Below are 5273 nucleotides of genomic sequence, written 5' to 3'. Positions count from 1 at the left end.
AATTCCTGAGCCAGCCTGAGGAACTATGGCCCCTTTCTGACCTGTGGACTTCAACTCCCAGAATTAACTTCCCGACAGTGAGGACAATTAACCAGTGGAACAACCTGCCTCCAGAAGTGGTGAATGCTCCAATACTGGAAGTTTTTAAGAGGAGACTGGACAGCCATTTGCCTGAAATGGTATAGGGTTTCCTTCCTGACCAGGGGGTTGGACTAGATGACCTCCAAGGTCGCTTCCAACTTTCTTCTTCTTCTTCTTCTTCTTCTTCTTCTTCTTCTTCTTCTTCTTCTTCTTCTTCTTCTTCTTCTTCTTCTTCTTCTTCTCCATCATCATCATCATCATCATCATCATCATCATCATCATCATCATTATTATTATTATTATTATTATTATTATTATTATTATTATTATTATTATTTCCTGAGCCAGCATGGGGAACTATGTCCCCTTCATGACTTGTGGACTTCAACTCCCAGAATTCCTGAGCCAGTAGGGGGAACTTTGGCCCCTTCATGACTTGTGGACTTCAACTCCCAGAGTTCCTGAGCCAGCATGAAGAATGATGGCTCCTTTGTGGCTTGCGGACTTCAACTCCCAGAATTCTGGCTGGCTCAGGAATTCTGGGAGTTGAAGTCCACAAGTCATAAAAGGGCCACAGTGCCCCAGCCCTGGTGTAGAGCTGTGTTTCTCAACCTTGGCAACTTTAAGATGGGTGGACTTCAACTCCCAGAGTTCCCCAGCCAGCCATGCCGATCTAGAGAAAGCTGAGAAATTTACAGAGGGGGGAAAGGTAGTTTATAAAGCCCAAAGAAGCACATCATAAAAAGAAAAGTAGAAAAAAAATGTAAGATTCAACTACTGAATAATCATAAAGAATTCTTGGAAAAGCACCTGACCTTTAAATAAATGTCACCTTAAAACTTTTGTGTACTTAATGATTATTTTTTCCTTTTATTTTGGGTTAAGCTTTTTTCTCATCTAAGGGGATCCTGCCACTTGATTTATGGTTCTCCAACCTTAAGGACAAATCCATTTCTTCTAGGAGCCAAAGATATTTCACTTGCCATGTGATCTGCGCAGATGGCAAATCCTCTCTAATTTTCTCTAATTTTTTTATATGGGTAATCCAAGGAATATTTTGAAAGAAACTGAAGATAAAGAGCAGTTTTTGGTTTCCCAGGAGATGCAATGTTTTACTTATAATTGGAGACAATAAAGAAGATTTTTATAAAGCAGAAATTCAGGCAAGATTTTGATTTCAGTTTGAGAACCTGTAAAGACTTCCTTCCTTCCTTCCTTCCTTCCTTCCTTCCTTCCTTCCTTCCTTCCTTCCTTCCTTTCTTCCTTCCTTCCTTCCTTCCAACCCATCTCTCCTTCCTTCCTTCCTTCCTTCCTTCCTTTCTTCCTTCCTTCCTTCCAACCCATCTCTCCTTCCTTCCTTCCTTCCTTCCTTCCTTCCTTCCTTCCAACCCATCTCTCCTTCCTTCCTTCCTTCCTTCGTTCCTTCCTTCCTTCCTTCCTTCCAACCCATCTCTCCTTCCTTCCTTCCTTCCTTCCTTCCTTCCTTCCAACCCATCTCTCCTTCCTTCCTTCCTTCCTTCCTTCCTTCCTTCCTTCCTTCCTTCCTTCCTCTTCCCCTTCTTTACTCTCCATCCATCCCTCTCTTCTTTCTCCGAGATTCCCTTCCCCTTCCTTTCTTCCATTCCTTCCTTCCCTCCCCCCCTTTTTCCTTCCGTCATTCCTTTCTTCCTCTTTCCCTTCTTTCCTTCTCCTCCATCCCTCCCTTCTTTCTCCCTCTGAGATTCCCTTCTCCCTCCCTCCCTCCTTCCTTCCTTTCCACCCATCTCTTCTTTCCTCCCCTAACAGTCCCTCCCTCCTTCTTTCCTTCCTTCCTTCCTTCCTTCCTTCCATCTCTTCTTTCTTCCCCTAACAGTCCCTCCTCCCTCCCTCCCTCCCTCCCTCCCTTCTTTCCTTCCTTCCTTCTGTAAGGTTTTACACTTAGCCTCACAATTGCCCCAGCATTACTCAGGAATTTAAAAGAGCCGAAAGAAACTCGTGAGCCGAGGTTTCACTTCCTTCCTTCCTTCCCATCCATCTCTTCTTTCTTCCCCTAACTCCCTCCCTCCCTCCCTCCCTTCTTCCTTTCTTCCTCTTTCCCTTCTTTCCTTCCCATCCATCCCTCTCTTCTTTCTCCGAGATTCCCTTCCCCTTCCTCTCTTCCCTTCCTTCCCTCCCCCCTTCTTCCCTCCCTCGTTCCTTTCTTCCTCTTTCCCTTCTTTCCTTCTTCTCCATCCCTCTCTTCTTTCTCCCTCTGAGATTCCCTTCTCCCTCCCTCCCTCCTTCCTTTCCATCCATCTCTTCTTTCCTCCCCTAACATTCCCTCCCTCCCTCCCTCCCTCCCTCCCTCCCTCCCTTCCTTCCTTCCTTCCTTCCTTCCTTCCTTCCTTCCTTCCTTCCTTCTTTCCTTCTCTCCCCATTCAACAGGGAGAAGAGATTTGGGAGTATAATCTCAGGGGCAAACCATCCTTGGGGCTGGCCGAGAAGAGGAGGAGGCAAAGTTGAAGCCGGCAGCCTCTTTTTTCCAGACTGGCATCTGGCCTCACTGTAGGCACATCTGGAGAGGCTGGACCTGCTTCCAGAGATGCCCCCCCAACCTCCCTCTCTCCCTCTCCCTCTCTCTCTCTCTCTCTCTCTCTCTCTCTCCCTCCCTCCCTCCCTCCCTCCCTCCCTCCCTCTCTCTCTCTCTCCCTCCCTCCCTCCCTCCCTCCCTCCCTCCCTCCCTCTCTCTCTCTCTCTCTCTCTCTCTCTCTCTCCCTCTCTCTCTCTCTGCCGGAGTCCTTGACTGCATCCTTCGGTCTGACCACGAAGGAGGACGCAGCGGTGCTGGTTCCCTTCTGTCTCCCGTGCAACTCCTGGTCCAGGACTTAGAGGCTGAGGACTAAGGCTGGACCGAAGATGCCAGAACCAGGAAGAGACGCTGGCTATCCTTCTCTTCTCCCCCACTCCAGGTAAGCTTTATTTCCGCATCTTTTTTGCAAGAAAGATCTCAGCTCCTGCTCCTACATTGCACCCTGACCAGACTGAGTTTTTTTTTTCTTTTCTCCTCCAACCTGTTGCTGGTCAAAGCAAGAAACCAAATTCGGCAGAAGATCGAACGGACAGGGAATAATATTGATACGTTCCTTATACGTAAGGGTGTAGGTCTGTACCCTTTGTTGCATGTAGTATGTTTCAAACGTGTGTTAGGTAGGTGTACGCTCCGAGAGGCAGCAACTCAATTTCATTTTTAAGATGTGCCCGCAGTGGGGAGAAGAAAAAAAAAAAGAATGACAATAAAGGTTATCCGATCTAATCTCATCTGATCCCTCTCTTATATATTAAGATATATTTTATTTTCATTCATTTCGTGGGATGTATTCGGCCGCCCACTTACCGCAGCAGCCAAGTTCCTCCTCGCCTTCTGACACTTTTAATTCTTGCTAGGCGAAGCTCTCCCTTTTCCTAATTATTAGGCTGTTAGAATTGCCACGACGCCGAATCGGGTTGCTAATCTTTTATCGATTATAAAATACTCCACCGTGAAAGGGAATGTCAGCGATAGGCGGCTAGGAAAAGCAATTCTCCAAAAGCAATTTTTCCCCCCAAAAAGATAATGTGGGGGAAAAAAAACACCCAACGAAAGAAAGAAAGAAATTGCAGAGGTGTGCCCAGATTAGTTTAATTGCACCAAAATTAGCAATCTGTTGGCATTTGAAAAATTAATCATGGTTTGGCAAGCTACATGATCAGATAGATATATGAGGGGGGTTATCTTGAAAGAGGAGTTTAGACACAGTCCTGGCTAGATAAAGAAGAAGCAAAGCATAGATGGGAGGGGGAAAAAATGCAGTACATACAGTGGGTGGAAGTTGGTTATGGCCATTTAATTGCTGATTGCCTTCAATCGGTTCTCATTATATAAAAAAAAACATTCTCTTTTTTTTCTGCTTCTGGAAGTCTTTTTGGCTCTTCTTTTTTTAATTTTAATTCCATTTATATCCCGCCCTTCTCCGAAGACTCAGGGCGGCTTACAAGCTTAGCAGTAGCCTTCATTCTATGTATAGGCCTGCTTATTAGGGCTTCCGAATTCTCAAAATTCTCTTTTTTTTTTTGCGGTCTACAGACAATTTTGATTCATTTGCAAACGCCTACCGCTGAAGTGGTGAATGCTCCAACACGGGAGGTTTTTAAGAAGAGACTGGACAGCCATTTGTCTGAAATGGTATAGGGTTTCCTGCCTGAGCAGGGGGTTGGACTAGATGACCTCCAAGGTCCCTTCCAACTTTATATATATATATATTATAAGTATTCCTCTGAGGATAATTCAGCTAAGACTGTTTCCAGCAACTCTGAATTTTATCGCCTTGCCTTGCATTGTCTGGATTCTTTTACTTTGCATTTTCTTTATTTTTGGTTTTACTTTACGCGTCTTGTTTCGTTTTTTGCTTTCTGTTTAACTTTATTAATTCCCTATTTTATTTTATCGTTTAATTTGTCCCGTTGGTGGGTTGTTGTTTTTTTTGCTATTTGTTAAGATTCTGCACAGATAGGATAGTGTGGGAAACAGTGCAGAAAAACTAATAAACGTAAATAGATCGATGGATTATGTTTTTCCCCACGGAGGAAAAAAAAAATGGGTGGGGGGAAGGAAACGGTTTTGGGCCAAGGGGGCAACGTCACCTATTTTAAAAGAAAGAGATTTTATTCAGTCCTGACCAGTGCTTTTTTTTTTTGTAAAAGAAAAAGGTGCCGGAACTCACACATGTCATACAACCTGCCTTGCCTACCCTACAAGGTTCCATCCAAAAAAGGTGCCGGAACTCCGTTCTGAGCGTTCTATGAGAAAAAAAGCCCTGGATATAGATATAGATATAGATATAGATATAGATGTAGATATAGATAGATATAGATATAGATATAGATATAGATATAGATATAGATATAGATATAGATATAGATATAGATATAGATATAGATATAGATATAGATGTAGATGTAGATGTAGATGTAGATGTAGATGTAGATGTAGATGTAGATATAGATAGATATAGATGTAGATGTAGATGTAGATGTAGATGTAGATGTAGATGTAGATGTAGATGTAGATGTAGATATAGATATAGATATACATATAGATATACATATAGATATACATATAGATATACATATAGATATACATATAGATATACATATAGATATACATATAGATATAGATGATATAGATATACACAGTG

Source organism: Vipera ursinii (assembly GCF_947247035.1).
Source record: "Vipera ursinii genome assembly, chromosome: 7".
In the NCBI taxonomy this organism is placed as follows: domain Eukaryota; kingdom Metazoa; phylum Chordata; class Lepidosauria; order Squamata; family Viperidae; genus Vipera; species Vipera ursinii.
The sequence above is the reverse complement of the archived record's forward strand: the minus strand, read 5'-3'. Positions refer to the sequence as shown.